This window comes from Aulostomus chinensis, chromosome 24, assembly GCF_037954235.1.
Source record: "Aulostomus chinensis isolate RoL2024-O1b breed Wild chromosome 24, RoL_Achi_v1.0, whole genome shotgun sequence".
NCBI classification, from domain to species: domain Eukaryota; kingdom Metazoa; phylum Chordata; class Actinopteri; order Syngnathiformes; family Aulostomidae; genus Aulostomus; species Aulostomus chinensis.
In genome coordinates, this window is record NC_141343.1 from 16,435,001 (window position 1) to 16,451,626 (window position 16,626).

Consider the following 16,626-nt stretch of genomic DNA (forward strand, 5'->3'; position numbering starts at 1 on the left):
GGACTCAAGGATGAGCTGACACTGACACTTTGGTGGTCAAAGGTCGAAGTGTGTCAAGGTTTCTGGTTTCCTCTTTTTCTGTGCTTCTATCGTCCACCTCCGATGAGGTCCGTCGTTTTGTGGCGTCCAGCCGGCGCCAATCATCACAACTGGTGTGACTGGGAGGTCACACCAGTGACACCAAACCACTGAAGGTTTTAACTCATAAAAAGCCTTTACACACCTGCACACACACACATTCACACACACACACACACACACACATTCACACACACACACACGTTCACACACACAGTCACACACACACATTCACAAACACAGTCACACACACACATTCACAAACACAGTCACACACACACATTCACAAACACAGTCACACACACACATTCACACACACATTCACACACACACAGTCACACACACACAGTCACACACATATATTCACACACACACAGTCACACACACACAGTCACACACATATATTCACACACACACAGTCACACACACACAGTCACACACACACACACACAATCACACACATACATTCACACACACATTCACACACTCACACACACACACACACATTCACACACACAGTCACACACACACATTCACAAACACAGTCACACACACACATTCACAAACACAGTCACACACACACATTCACACACACATTCACACACACACAGTCACACACACACAGTCACACACATATATTCACACACACACAGTCACACACATATATTCACACACACACAGTCACACACACACAGTCACACACACACACACACAATCACACACATACATTCACACACACATTCACACACTCACACACACACACACTCACAGTCACACACATACATTCACACACACACACATTCACACACACACAGTCACACACACACAGTCTCACACACACAGTCACACACACACAGTCACACACACATAGTCACACACACAGTCACACACACACAGTCACACGCATACATTCACACACACACATTCACACACACACAGTCTCACACACACACACAGTCTCACACACACAGTCACACACACACAGTCTCACACACACACACAGTCACACACACACACACAGTCTCACACACACACAGTCACACACACACAGTCACACACACACACAGTCTCACACACACACACAGTCACACACACACAGTCTCACACACACACACAGTCTCACACACACACAGTCACACACACAGTCACACACACACACACACAGTCACACACACACACACACACACACACAGAGTCACCGCAGGGTGTTGGAGGGTGAAATGATGAGAAGATCAATCATCAGCTGTCAACACTGGCTAATAGAGTATGAGAACAACATATTAACTATGCTGCTTAGATTAACACACACACACACACACACACTCACGCACACACACACACACACACACACTCACGCACACACACACTCACGCACACACACACACACACACATACACACAATGGAGAACTGCATTTAAACATGCAGAAAATGTTATCAACTTGTCAGGATGATAGCTTCAAGAGTGGAATACCGCGTGCAGATGAAGGAACATGTATGTACACACACCAGCAAAAACATGCCAAGAACACACGCATGTTAATAAACACACACACAAGAGGCTTGTGCCTCGGACACCTGGAAGGTTCAAGCAGAGCTGAAGAAGAAATCTTGTCATTCCTTGAATATAAAATATAAACGGAAGGATCTGATGAAGCTGTACGGAGGCCAGGAGAGGCCCCTCCTTGTTCGTTATCATCGAAGGGTCATGATCATGACTATCAATGAGCTCAGGAGTCACTTTGCTCTCTCGACTTAACAAAGTCATGAAGGAACGTTGATTTTCTCTATTTCTTCCGCTTCATGACGCTGTGAACTTGTGACTACAGGCTCATGGTCGACTTGTCTCGAGATCACGAGTCGTTGATCTCATTTCATAAGGAGATAACCTGAGATGGCGTAACAAGACAACACCATGCTGTGATAGCAAGATGCTAACCAACCAGACAAATTAACCTCCAAACAAAAAACTCCCTTTGTTGTCTCCTTACTTTGAGATCGGGAGTGATTTTGTGTTGTCATCTTGAAATAACGAGCTGAAGAACTTGTTATCCTGGGCAACTGCCGTCTGCTACGCTAGAGAGAGCTGGTCACTAGCCGCTTATGACCAGCTGCTGACGCATCATCACGGGAAAACAAGCTAAACTCCCCCGTTGTCTCGTCAGCAAGGTGGTGACACGGCTGTCTCCTTCTTCTGCTGAGGAGGGACGTGGTGTTGTCAGTCTGGGATGCACAGAGGGACTTGTTCATTGTCTAATGCGGTCCTTGGATTGTTAGTAAAACGTCTTTACTCTTTCTCTGCAGCCAGAATTGATTGAGAGCAGCATCTAGTGGCTGCCGGGTGAAGTGCAGCCCCTCACATCAGCTCATTATTGTATTTACTGAAGACAAAATAATGAATCAGTCACACAGAAACTAATGAAAAAAAGACTAATTAAAGTGTCAGTTTTAGTGTCTATTGCAGGTGCGGCGATATCAATCAAAGTAGTGTGTGTGTGTGTGTGTGAGTGTGTGTGTGTGTGTGTGTGTGTGTAGTAAAAAAAACACTGTAAATAGTAGGAATCTACAGTAGCGCTGCTTTCTTTGACCTCCTTCATGATCTAGTATAGCAGCTTGTGTGTGTGTGTGTGTGTGTGTGTGTGTGTGTGTGTGTGTGTGTGTGTGTGTATGTGTGTGTGTGTATGTGTGTGTGTTGACCTTTCCCTAGCGTTAGCCGTTCTGAGCCATCACAGGAGGTATTAATGGACTAATCACATTAAACAGAGAATCATTAATCATCTCCCCTCAGCGCTGTCACCACCACGCAACGCCTAATCAACTCTATTGTTTACACACACACACACACACACACACACACACACACACACACACACACACACACACACACACAGGGACCATGTGTGCTTCTTTGGACGCACAAAAGAGCTTCCAAAGAAGCACAGCACCTGATTTTGCAGCAAAAACGACTTAAAAACAAGCAAATAATTAAACTTCTCTTTTCTCTTTAAATGCTGCTGTCTCGCGGCCCTCCTGTTGTACACTGTGTCCCTGTGTCCTTCCTCATTTTGACCCACACTGCAGGTAACAGGACACCATGTGTTCCCACTCTGAGTCAAGAAGGCGGTGTGGTGGCCTGGGAGGAAGCGAGGCGTGGGAGCAGATCTGGTGGCCACTAACTAATCACAGGTCAGCTCGTTACGTCCCGTTTATCAAATCATGGGATCAATTAGTGCCTCGCCAACTTGTAAAAATCGGTGCCAAAGTTCATCTTGAGGGGACAAAGGTACCTTCCAATTTACATCTCGTGGTCACAGATCCAGTGACGGATTGATGATGTCATGATTGCAAGCGGCTAAATCTGGTGGTGCCGGACTCAGCGAACAGCTGGCGTCGGGTGGTCAGGAGGCTGTGTGCTCTCCGTCCGTCACACCCTGTCCTCTCTGGGCTTCCGTACGCTCTCGTGCCTTCTCTCCATCTTCTCCTCTCTCCTCCCTCCATCTCCTCCCTCAACTTTTCACTCCTGCTGATTCAGCTGCAGCGTCATTAAGATGCCACACACACACACACACACACACACACACACACTCTTTGCATCTTTAATAATCACACACAGCCGCGCTGCTGAAGCACCTGAAAGTTCATCTTGTTTGAAAATGACATTGATTTTAATCACTTTCTCTGGTGCCCATACAGAGAGGCTCGCTCATCTCATTATCTCTGATATTTTAGCAGAAAATATACAAAAGCTCTTCATCACAAGACGGCCGTGTGTTTCTTCTCCTCGGAGCCTGGCGCTCTGACCCGGTCCTGGTCAGACATGGCGAGGTGGGAGGGGAGGAGGGATGACGGGCGGACAGGAGGCAGCCAGGGAGAACGTGAGTGCAAACCGACTCAGGTCTGCGTGGCGTTCACTCATATTTCTTTTTATCAGCGTGGATCAAGAGAACCCAGAACTTTACAGACGACACAAAAGGAGTGAAGAGTTGATCCTGTTTGTGTGCGCTGACCTTTGACACCTGAGACGTTCCTACAGAGGTTCTCCTGAGGCATCGACCCACAAATGACGGTGACCTTTGACCACCACAATCCCTGACGCCTCGGTCGAGTGAATGCGTGACGCTACGCCGCTGTGCGAGACCGTGAGGATGTGGAATGAAAGACCACAAACAAGCTGGCGTTCTTGAGAGCCTTGCTGTACCTCCGGTTCTGCCAGCGGTGCGTCTCATTTGTTCCACCTCCTCACTTTTCCTGGGCTCGCCTGGTCGGACCGTCACCGTCCTGGAAAGAGTGTGTGAGTGATTAGACAGAGGAAAGATGGGACTGGAAACATCAGCTCCTGACACAAAGGAAGAGGAGAAGAATGTGTAGATAAGACATGAAGTGACAACGTGGGGGGGGGGGGGGGCAGGTCCGAGAGCAGATGAGTGCATTAAGAGGCTTTTGGCTAGAACGTCTAATAAGTACGACAGCGAGCTAACCAAGTGGAAAACACCATCGAGAAAAGTATGATTAAACCCTTCCACTGTAATAATGAGATCTACGCCAATCCTTTAACACACACACACACACACACACACACACACACACACACACACACACACACGTAAAGCTCCAATTCAAGATTCTTTAAACCGTATAAATTTGAGGTCGAGTCACATCATTTTAAAAATGTGTCATTTAAGTCGGTGTACTACAGCAATTTAATTTATAGTCTCTTGTAGATTCCGTGTGTGTGTGTGTGTGTGTGTGTGTGTGTGTGTGTGTGTGTGTGCGTGTCTACATTTGGACAGGCTTTGTGAGGACAGAGTCTGAGTCTGAAACCATGGTAGTGAGGACAGTCAGAGCTCTCGTATCAAAGGGTCCAGAATGAAGACTCAATATCCATCAAGCTAACACTTCCCACCCACTGCCATTCATTGTGCTAAGCTAACTAGCGTGGCTTTCAGCTCCCTGATGCGGCACAGAAGTCAAGTCAAGTCAAGTTTATTAGTGTGTCACCAAACCCCAACCAAAGTTCTGTCCTGACTCTGTCCAAGTAGAGCAGGTCCAGCACCTCCCTCCTTCAATGAACCGCCACCCAACAATTCTCCATCAGCAGCACATCCTGCAACAGCAGCCACCAGAACCTTCCTTTACCAGCAGGAAGGTGGAGCAGATCCAGGATCAGTGGGGACGGAGAGAGAGCAGGAGAGCAGGACAGAGACAAAGACAGAGAATGGAGGAAGACAGAGAGACAGAAGGAAAGAGAGGGACAGAGATAAAGAGAGAGAGAAAGGAGGAGAGACTGATGGACAGAGACAAAGACAGAGAATGGAGGAAGACAGAGAGACAGAAGGAGAGACAGGGACAGAGGTAAAGAGGGAGAGAAAGGAGGAGAGACTGATGGACAGAGACAAAGACAGAGAGACAGAAGGAAAGAGAGGGACAGAGATAAAGAGGGAGAGACAGGAGGAGAGACTGACGGACAGAGACAAAGACAAAGAATGGAGGAAGACAGAGAGACAGAAGGAAAGAGAGGGACAGAGATAAAGAGAGAGAAAAAGGAGGAGAGACTGATGGACAGAGACAAAGACAGAGAATGGAGGAAGACAGAGAGACAGAAGGAGAGACAGGGACAGAGTTAAAGAGGGAGAGAAAGGAGGAGAGACTGATGGACAGAGACAAAGACAGAGAGACAGAAGGAAAGAGAGGGACAGAGATAAAGAGGGAGAGACAGGAGGAGAGACTGACGGACAGAGACAAAGACAAAGAATGGAGGAAGACAGAGAGACAGAAGGAAAGAGAGGGACAGAGATAAAGAGAGAGAGAAAGGAGGAGAGACTGATGGACAGAGACAAAGAGAGAGAATGGAGGAAGACAGAGAGACAGAAGGAAAGAGAGGGACAGAGATAAAGAGGGAGAGAAAGGAGGAGAGACTGATGGACAGAGACAAAGACAAAGAATGGAGGAAGACAGAGAGACAGAAGGAAAGAGAGGGACAGATAAAGAGGGAGAGAAAGCAGGGGAGACTGATGGACAGAGACAAAGAGAGAGAATGGAGGAAGACAGAGAGACAGAAGGAAAGAGAGGGACAGAGATAAAGAGGAAGAGAAAGGAGGAGAGACTGATGGACAGAGACAAAGACAGAGAATGGAGGAAGGCAGAGAGACAGAAGGAAAGAGAGGGACAGATAAAGAGGGAGAGAAAGCAGGGGAGACTGATGGACAGAGACAAAGAGAGAGAATGGAGGAAGACAGAGAGACAGAAGGAAAGAGAGGGACAGAGATAAAGAGGAAGAGAAAGGAGGAGAGACTGATGGACAGAGACAAAGACAGAGAATGGAGGAAGACAGAGAGACAGAAGGAAAGAGAGGGACAGATAAAGAGGGAGAGAAAGGAGGAGAGACTGATGGACAGAGACAAAGACAGAGAATGGAGGAAGACAGAGAGACAGAAGGAAAGAGAGGGACAGAGATAAAGAGGGAGAGAAAGGAGGAGAGACTAATGGACAGAGACAAAGACAGAGAATGGAGGAAGACAGAGAGACAGAAGGAAAGAGAGGGACAGAGATAAAGAGAGAGAGAAAGGAGGAGAGACTGATGGACAGAGACAAAGACAGAGAATGGAGGAAGACAGAGAGACAGAAAGAAAGAGAGGGACAGATAAAGAGGGAGAGAAAGCAGGAGAGACTGATGGACAGAGACAAAGACAGAGAATGGAGGAAGACAGAGAGACAGAAGGAAAGAGGGGGACAGAGATAAAGAGGGAGAGAAAGGAGGAGAGACTGATGGACAGAGACAAAGACAGAGAATGGAGGAAGACAGAGAGACAGAAGGAAAGAGAGGGACAGATAAAGAGGGAGAGAAAGCAGGAGAGACTGATGGACAGAGACAAAGACAGAGAATGGAGGAAGACAGAGAGACAGAAAGAAAGAGAGGGACAGAGATAAAGAGAGAGAGAAAGGAGGAGAGACTGATGGACAGAGACAAAGAGAGAGAATGGAGGAAGACAGAGAGACAGAAGGAAAGAGAGGGACAGAGATAAAGAGGGAGAGAAAGGAGGAGAGACTGATGGACAGAGACAGAGAATGGAGGAAGACAGAGAGACAGAAGGAAAGAGAGGGACAGAGATAAAGAGGGAGAGAAAGGAGGAGAGACTGATGGACAGAGACAGAGAATGGAGGAAGACAGAGAGACAGAAGGAAAGAGAGGGACAGATAAAGAGGGAGAGAAAGGAGGAGAGACTGATGGACAGAGACAGAGAATGGAGGAAGACAGAGAGACAGAAGGAAAGAGAGGGACAGATAAAGAGGGAGAGAAAGCAGGATAGACTGATGGACAGAGACAAAGACAGAGAATGGAGGAAGTCAGAGAGACAGAAGGAAAGAGAGGGACAGAGATAAAGAGGGAGAGAAAGGAGGAGAGACTGATGGACAGAGACAAAGACAGAGAATGGAGGAAGACAGAGAGACAGAAGGAAAGAGAGGGACAGAGATAAAGAGAGAGAGAAAGGAGGAGAGACTGATGGACAGAGACAAAGACAGAGAATGGAGGAAGACAGAGAGACAGAAAGAAAGAGAGGGACAGATAAAGAGGGAGAGAAAGGAGGAGAGACTGACTGACAGAGACAAAGACAGAGAATGGAGGAAGACAGAGAGACAGAAGGAAAGAGAGGGACAGAGATAAAGAGGGAGAGACAGGAGGAGAGACTGACGGACAGAGACAAAGACAAAGAATGGAAGAAGACAGAGAGACAGAAAGAAAGAGAGGGACAGATAAAGAGGGAGAGAAAGGAGGAGAGACTGATGGACAGAGACAAAGACAGAGAATGGAGGAAGACAGAGAGACAGAAGGAAAGAGAGGGACAGAGATAAAGAGGGAGAGACAGGAGGAGAGACTGACGGACAGAGACAAAGACAAAGAATGGAGGAAGACAGAGAGACAGAAGGAAAGAGAGGGACAGAGATAAAGAGAGAGAGAAAGGAGGAGAGACTGATGGACAGAGACAAAGAGAGAGAATGGAGGAAGACAGAGAGACAGAAGGAAAGAGAGGGACAGAGATAAAGAGGGAGAGAAAGGAGGAGAGACTGATGGACAGAGACAAAGACAGAGAATGGAGGAAGACAGAGAGACAGAAGGAAAGAGAGGGACAGATAAAGAGGGAGAGAAAGCAGGAGAGACTGATGGACAGAGACAAAGAGAGAGAATGGAGGAAGACAGAGAGACAGAAGGAAAGAGAGGGACAGAGATAAAGAGGGAGAGAAAGGAGGAGAGACTGATGGACAGAGACAAAGACAGAGAATGGAGGAAGACAGAGAGACAGAAGGAAAGAGAGGGACAGACAAAGAGGGAGAGAAAGCAGGAGAGACTGATGGACAGAGACAAAGACAGAGAATGGAGGAAGACAGAGAGACAGAAGGAAAGAGAGGGACAGAGATAAAGAGGGAGAGAAAGGAGGAGAGACTGATGGACAGAGACAAAGACAGAGAATGGAGGAAGACAGAGAGACAGAAGGAAAGAGAGGGACAGAGATAAAGAGAGAGAGAAAGGAGGAGAGACTGATGGACAGAGACAAAGACAGAGAATGGAGGAAGACAGAGAGACAGAAAGAAAGAGAGGGACAGATAAAGAGGGAGAGAAAGCAGGAGAGACTGATGGACAGAGACAAAGACAGAGAATGGAGAAAGACAGAGAGACAGAAGGAAAGAGAGGGACAGAGATAAAGAGGGAGAGAAAGGAGGAGAGACTGATGGACAGAGACAAAGACAGAGAATGGAGGAAGACAGAGAGACAGAAGGAAAGAGAGGGACAGATAAAGAGGGAGAGAAAGCAGGAGAGACTGATGGACAGAGACAAAGACAGAGAATGGAGGAAGACAGAGAGACAGAAAGAAAGAGAGGGACAGAGATAAAGAGAGAGAGAAAGGAGGAGAGACTGACTGACAGAGACAAAGAGAGAGAATGGAGGAAGACAGAGAGACAGAAGGAAAGAGAGGGACAGAGATAAAGAGGGAGAGAAAGGAGGAGAGACTGATGGACAGAGACAGAGAATGGAGGAAGACAGAGAGACAGAAGGAAAGAGAGGGACAGATAAAGAGGGAGAGAAAGCAGGATAGACTGATGGACAGAGACAAAGACAGAGAATGGAGGAAGTCAGAGAGACAGAAGGAAAGAGAGGGACAGAGATAAAGAGGGAGAGAAAGGAGGAGAGACTGATGGACAGAGACAAAGACAGAGAATGGAGGAAAACAGAGAGACAGAAGGAAAGAGAGGGACAGAGATAAAGAGGGAGAGAAAGGAGGAGAGACTGATGGACAGAGACAAAGACAGAGAATGGAGGAAGACAGAGAGACAGAAAGAAAGAGAGGGACAGATAAAGAGGGAGAGAAAGCAGGAGAGACTGATGGACAGAGACAAAGACAGAGAATGGAGGAAGACAGAGAGACAGAAGGAAAGAGAGGGACAGAGATAAAGAGGGAGAGAAAGGAGGAGAGACTGATGGACAGAGACAAAGACAGAGAATGGAGGAAGACAGAGAGACAGAAGGAAAGAGAGGGACAGAGATAAAGAGGGAGAGAAAGGAGGAGAGACTGATGGACAGAGACAAAGACAGAGAATGGAGGAAGACAGAGAGACAGAAGGAAAGAGAGGGACAGAGATAAAGAGAGAGAGAAAGGAGGAGAGACTGATGGACAGACGGGGACGTGAGCAGGTGGAGCTACGGGTGGCAGCTGGAGCCTCTTCAGGTCTGGAGCCTCCTCCAGCAGCACCAGGATCTGGGATGAGGGGAGAAAAAGAGGAGTTAGTAACACGTCTGAGGACAGGAGGAGGAGAGAGAAGCCCAGTGCATCATGGGAGATCCCAGCAGTCTGAGCCTATAGCAGCAGATCTAAGGGCCAGCCTAAGCAGTCCTGACTATAAGCCTGATCAACAAGGAGGTCTTAAGACTGCTCTTAAACCTAGAGAGGGGGTCTGGGTCCTGGATTGAAACTGGGAAACGGTTCCACAGGAGGGGAGCCTGATAGCTGAAGGCTCTGGCTCCATTCTACTGTTAGAACTCTAGGAACCAGCAGGAACCCTGCATCCTGGGAGTGAAGGGTTCTAGCTGGATCATAGGGGACTAGGAGCTCTGTCAGGGATGAAGGAGCCTGATAGCTGAAGGCTCTGGCTCCATTCTACTGTTAGAACTCTAGGAACCAGCAGGAACCCTGCATCCTGGGAGTGGAGGGTTCTAGCTGGATCATAGGGGACTAGGAGCTCTGTCAGGGATGAAAGAGCCTGACTGTTGAGGACTTTGATGGTAGAAGAAGAATTTTAAATTCTGTTCTGAATCTGACAGTGAGCCATGCAGAGAAGCAGTCCAGGGGAGACCTGGTCTCTGCTACCAGTTCTAGTCAACACGTGGGCAGCAGCGTTCTGGACCAGCTGGAGAGTCTTTCGGGACTTATTAGTCCAGCCTGGTAGGAGGGAGGTGCAGTAATCCAGCCTGGAAGTGACAAAAGCAGGGACTAGTTTTTCTGCATCTTCTTGAGCCAGGATGTGTCTGATCTTAGCGATGTTACGTAGATGGAAGAAGGCGTCCTGGAGGTTTGTTGAATGTGGGAGTTAAAGGGTCCTGGTCAAAGAGAACTCCTAGGTTCCTTATGGTGGTGCTGGGGGCCAGGGTGGTGCCATCCAGGGTACCTGTCTCATCAGATCAGGTGGTCCTCAGGTGTTTGGGCCCAGCACAAGAACTTCAGTTTATCAGAGTTTAATAAAGGAAATGATGGTCCTCCATGTTTGCTGTCCTTCAGACAGGCCTCCAGTTCAGTCAGCTGGTTTGTTCCATGTGGATCATTGATGAGTTCAGCTGAGTGTCGTCTGCATAGCAGTGAACATTAATGGACTGTTTCCTGATCATGTGACCTAGAGGAAGCAGGTACAGGGTGAAGAGGACTGGTCCAAGCACAGACCCTTGTGGAACACCAGAACTGACTGTAGTGGTCTCAGAGGAACCATCATTAACTGGTACCAACTGAGATGACCTAGTAAATATGACCTGAACCAGTTTAGTGTGGTTCCTTTAATACCAGTGACAGGTTCCAGTCTCTGTAGAAGGATATGGTGGTCAATGGTATCAAAGCTGCACTGAGATCTAATCAGACCAGCACAGAGACCAGTCCCTCATCTGGTACCAGTAGGAGGTCACTGGTACCTTTGACTAGTTCTGTTTCTGTGCTAGGATGAACCTGGAACCTGACTGAATCCTCCAATCAGCCGTTGCTGTGGAGAAGTCCCAGAGCTGTTTAGCAGCTGCTTTCTCCAGAACCTTGGAGAGAAAAGGAAGATGTGTTGTTGGTCTGTAGTTGGTAGAACTTCTGGATCCAGGCTTGTTTTTGAGGAGGGTTTAATTCCTGCTACTTTAAAGGACTGAGGGATGGACCCAGATACCAGCGGCACATTGATCATATCTAAGAGGGAGGGGCTAACGAGGGGAGAGAGTCTTGGAGCAGCTTAGTTGGGATGGGGTCTAGGAGACAGGTGGAGGTTTAGAGGAGGACATTATTGAACTGAGCTCATGAAGGCTGACAGTAGAAAGAAAGAGAAGGCCTCAGTCTTCTTGTCTGTCAGTAAGAGAGCTTCCCTCAAGACTCACAACACATTTTGTGGATGGATGTGCCTCCAAAGGTAGCGACACGCGTGCTAACGGAAGCTCCAGCGCGTCCGTCTCACGTCCCTCTCGACCTTTTACCACTCAGAGATTCGTTTTTTGTTGCGTTGACCCTTCTTAACATAATGACAGCTGTTTGAGTGAAATCCCACATTGTTCAGCGAGACTTTTTTCCCCAGTGTGAAATCATCCATTTGATTCCTGTAACTGGTTTAGGACTCGTCCACAGATTAGTCTTTTCTCGCCAGAGCCGCTTACGTAGCGAGGAAAGAGTAATCTCGGGCGCAATATGAGAATTAATTGGAGTGTTACGCAGCTGTAATTAGGGATTGTTTTATCTTCCTGGTCTGTCTTGAATGCGGCTCCTTCCTCAGTGTGAAATAGGCTGCTCTAACCTCCTAACCGGCTTATAGCTGCTCACCGCCGACTCAACGCCAAATCCTGTTTTCTGCCCTCAAAAGAAGAAGAAAAAGATTCAACCTTTTAAATTAATGTCATTTTCTGTCCTTTCTGTTGCTGCCTCTAAATGATGTTTTACTCTCCAGCAGGTCAGCGGTGCAAGTTTTCAGCTAAACGGGGGCTTCGCTTGACTTTTCACAGTGGAATCAGATATCATCACCTATACTCAGGAGTGGATTGAAGCTAGTAGCAATATGCTAACACTAAAGTAGCGCTGACTCATCATCGAGTCCATCAGACCACAGGAAGATGCAAATTTGCGCCATTAATGACACAGCTGAATAGGTTTGAAGGCGATGTGAGCTAGACTCCCTTCAGAAAACCAGAGTTTGTTGTTGTTGTTTGTTTGTTGTCGTGTCGACCGACCGACAGAGCTGCAGTTCACGCGTTGTTCAAAGCAACACGATGTCATTGTTTCGGCATTATCTGATTATTACCTGCGTTCAACTGTTTTCTTCAAAACTGAAAAGCTTAATCTTACCCAGACATCCAACATTTCTCTTTGTGTGGCTAATAATGAGCTCCACAAACATGCTAGCTAGCTGTCCCGCCTAGCAGGACGTCCCACCTGTGATAGCTCCAAACATTTCAGACCCATCTGAGAGTCAGAAACCTCAGCTTGATCTGTAGACTTAAGGATGTTCCTGTTGGGACCGTCAACACCAACTGTCCAATCACAGACACCCGGAAATGCTGGCACTCACTAGCTGTTCCTGTTAGCATTAGCATGCTAGGGGACACAGCAGACCATCCCGAATTTCTCTGCTTGCTAGATGTCCCTGCACCGGAGGCCCATCAGATTCACCGCAGGCTCATTTTGTCTGTATTTAACCATCGGTGTTAGTTCTGATAACCACAACCTGCTCTCATGTTCTAATACAGCAGAACGTCTGCGATGTCGGGGTTTGGGACGCTAAAAGGCTACTGTGGCACTGCAGATTGACCCCAAAGGCTCGATATTTTCAACTTACATTTGTTGGATGTGCTTGTTGTGTTAAATGGAACAAATTGCTTCTTCTTGTGCGTCTGTCACATGTCCGCTCGGCTGTTTTCTCACTGTGTTGGTTTTAGTTGAGGGAACCCAAACTTCCAGGTTGGCCTACAAAAATACGACATCGCTGCTTGATTGTAGATTGATTGGCCCTTAACCAGACGCACCTTGTCAAAACAACACCGTGCAGGAACGACATGTGTTAGACAGTTTTCAGAGGCACCAGTTTGTGGTGCGGAAATCGACACCTTCTGGTCTCCGTCGCCGTCAAAGCGAAACCCTTCGACAAGTGTTTCACACTGAGGAAATAATATTTGCTCAGTGTGAAATGGGCTGTTCACTCGTCTTAACTGGCTTACAGCCGTCTCCTCTGTTTCAAAGACAAATCCTATTTTCGGCTCTCATCAGCGCAGAACAGACGCGAGGATGTTTCAATATCTCGCACACACACGGCGCCTGTTGCTGCAGCTGCATTTGAGGACAAATCCCTTTTTCTGCTTCGCCCTCGCAGACAAAAAACACTCGTCTCATTTCCTCAAGCAGCCTGTTGCACAAGATAAAAGATGGCTTTGTGTGTGTGTGTGTGTGTGTTTGTGTGTGTGTGTGTGTGTGTGTGTGTGTGTGATCAAGTCATTCATGTTCTCACTTTACTTCCCCCCGTCCCCCTCCCTCCGTCTGCTGTCTCAAGGCCACAATCGACTCACTGGTCAGAACTCAAACATGGAGACAAGCTAACAGACAAGCTAACGCTTTCAACAACAGACAACAAATCAAAATACTCATATTATTATTATTTAGGAAATGCCAGACATTAATAGGATCGTGAGCGGTAGCCCCGAGGAGAGGTTTTTAAGATACAAATGTTCTACTTTGGTGTAAGGACATCAAAGCATTGCTAACCAATTTGAGGCTAACACGCTAAAACACCTTACAGTATAGCAACAGAGTAATATAGCGCATTTCTAAGAAAATGATGGTTGTATTCCTACAGTGACTGTGTCCAACAACATGCTACTGCTCAAAATGGTGGACAAGTAGATGTCATGTTATCCTCCATAACTTTATTTTCCAATGGAATAAGTGAGTGTCTCACAGTGAAAAGCTCCAGGAAGCTAACGCGGCGCGGCTCTCAGCCCCTCCAGGGCGCACACATCCCTCTCAGAAGCTTCAGAGTCCAGCCTGCAACTCCTGCACCTGATATGTCCATGATAACATCCAACGCCTTTTATCCAATTTAACCCAGTTTTGTAGTGGAAATGGCCTCTTACCACTCCGTTCATTGTTGACGCCGCCATTTTGTACCAGGTGACCCTGTCCACCAATCAGAGCTGTTTCAGAAAGTAGCCTCAGGTTAAAGGAGTCATGGGTAATGATGTGTGGTCATTAATTCTTTGTGTTCGCTAAGTGTTGCTAGAACATGTACATATAAGTACAGCAGACTATAGCAGTAATCAGCACAGTAGTACTCTTTGTTCTTCTGAACTTCACATGATGCTTTTTTCAATCTAATTTTCCTTTAATCGTCTTCGTGGCTGAGACGGCCTCATGCAAAGTCTTAAATCGTTGAATGAGGCCGGGGCGGGTTGTGTTTCTGCTGTCAGGCCGAACCTGTGACAGGAAGGAATCACGGCTCTTACTTTGACATTCACATGATGATCTTAATGGCTTCTAAATAAAAACATGAACTGCATCAGACGTTTAACTCGGGACACATGCTTCACCGGGGCTGAGAAGCTCAAAAGGATGAACAGGATCCAGGCTGAGGTGATTAGCACGTTTCCATTAGCGTAGCTTAGCTTAGCTAGCTCCAAACAGTGCTAATCCAACTGTGTGTGATGAAATGAACATGGAGATCATGTGACGAGGATCCGCCGGGTCACCAGCCGGACACATCTGCTAACTATTTTCAGCTGATGAGGCACCGAGGCTTGTACGTCCTCCAGGAAACTTGCTGCTCAGGAGGGAGGCGGAGCCTAGGGCTGCTCAGGTGTTCTTCACCACGCCAGGCAGCAGGAACCTGCATTCACAAGGCCCCCTCTCATCTCTCCTTTCACCCTCGTTCTCTCTTTTCATCTTTCCTGTGAGTGTGCGAGCCTCTCGAGACAGACGGCGAGGTGTGAAATAGAGTAAGTGGATGTAATTGAAGCAGGTAATTAACCATCGAGGAACCTCGGCAGCGGAGACGAGGAGACAGGAGAGAGATGAGAGGAGGAAGAGAGACGAACGGAGGGGGATAGAAGTGCACAAGAGATAGAGAGGAGAAGTAGAGGGGGATGGAAAGATGATAATGTGGAAGAAAGTGAGGAGGGAGGGGTGGAGGGAAGACGGGAAGGATGGAGCTGTGATGGAGGAAAAGAGGATAAAACAAGGATGCAAAGAAGACACACATGAAGTCTTATAAAGGATGGAAAGAAGATAAAGAGGGACACAAAAGAAGAGCAGATGAAGGAATGAGAGAGATGGCAGGAGGTGGAGGAAAAGAGAGGGGAGAGAGGGAGGGAGGAGACATTGAAGAGGGGAGGATAGACCAGAGATGGAGGGAACAAGGAAAGGGAAGGGGACAAGAATGAAGTTTGGCTCGGAAAGAAATGGCAGAAGTGAGTGGTGAAGGGGAGGAGGGACCAGGAGGAAGGAGGGGAAAGTAGGAGGGGTGGAGGAGAAGAAGGTTGTTTTTTTCCCAGCTGATAGGATCTTTGTCGTCACTCTTTCCTCCATCACATTACAATCAGACCTCCATTAACTCCATTAAGCGGACAGGAAACATGGCTGACTCCTGATTTCCCCGTCTCTTAACCTTCTTATTTCCTTTAAAGTTTAGTCAGACTTTCTTCTACATGGATGTGACAGTCAGTGGCTCCACCCACCCCCAACGGCGCCAAAAATCCTCCGTTCACCCTAAATGTCTTGATTTCTGTTTTCTACCATCGCTGGCATTTTTTTTGTAACTAGCTAATGTTACAGTGTTCGCACTATCCTGGAGTGTGAATTCATTGGCATTAGCTTAGCTAGCAGGCGGTGGGACAGATTCATTTTTAAAAGTGCTGCGGGTGGATGTAGTAGACGGTGTTGCAAGTTGTGTTCAGTTGTGTTTTCTTTGGCTGGCTGAGTGTTAATGTCAGCCCAGTAACGTTAGCTGCCCTCTGTTCTTTGGCTGAACATTTCTTTATCATTTTCTGTCTCCAGAAATAGTTTAATTGTAGTGGTTCTCCCTCTGTCCAGATCTCTTGTTTTAAACTACTAGCAGGTTGTAAATGATTTCTGTGGCTAACATTAGCTAATTAGTAAGCAGTAGCAAGCTAACGTTCGCTATGAGGGAACTCCACAACTGACTTCAACATCAAGTTAATTGTTGTGCTTCCATGCAACAGAACATTAAACTGTCTTCAGCTCACGTTGACCACAGACCTCGTTTCAAATGTTTGAACAAAAAGCTGACAGTAAAACATCTCCTCCATGCTAATGTGACAAGAGCCG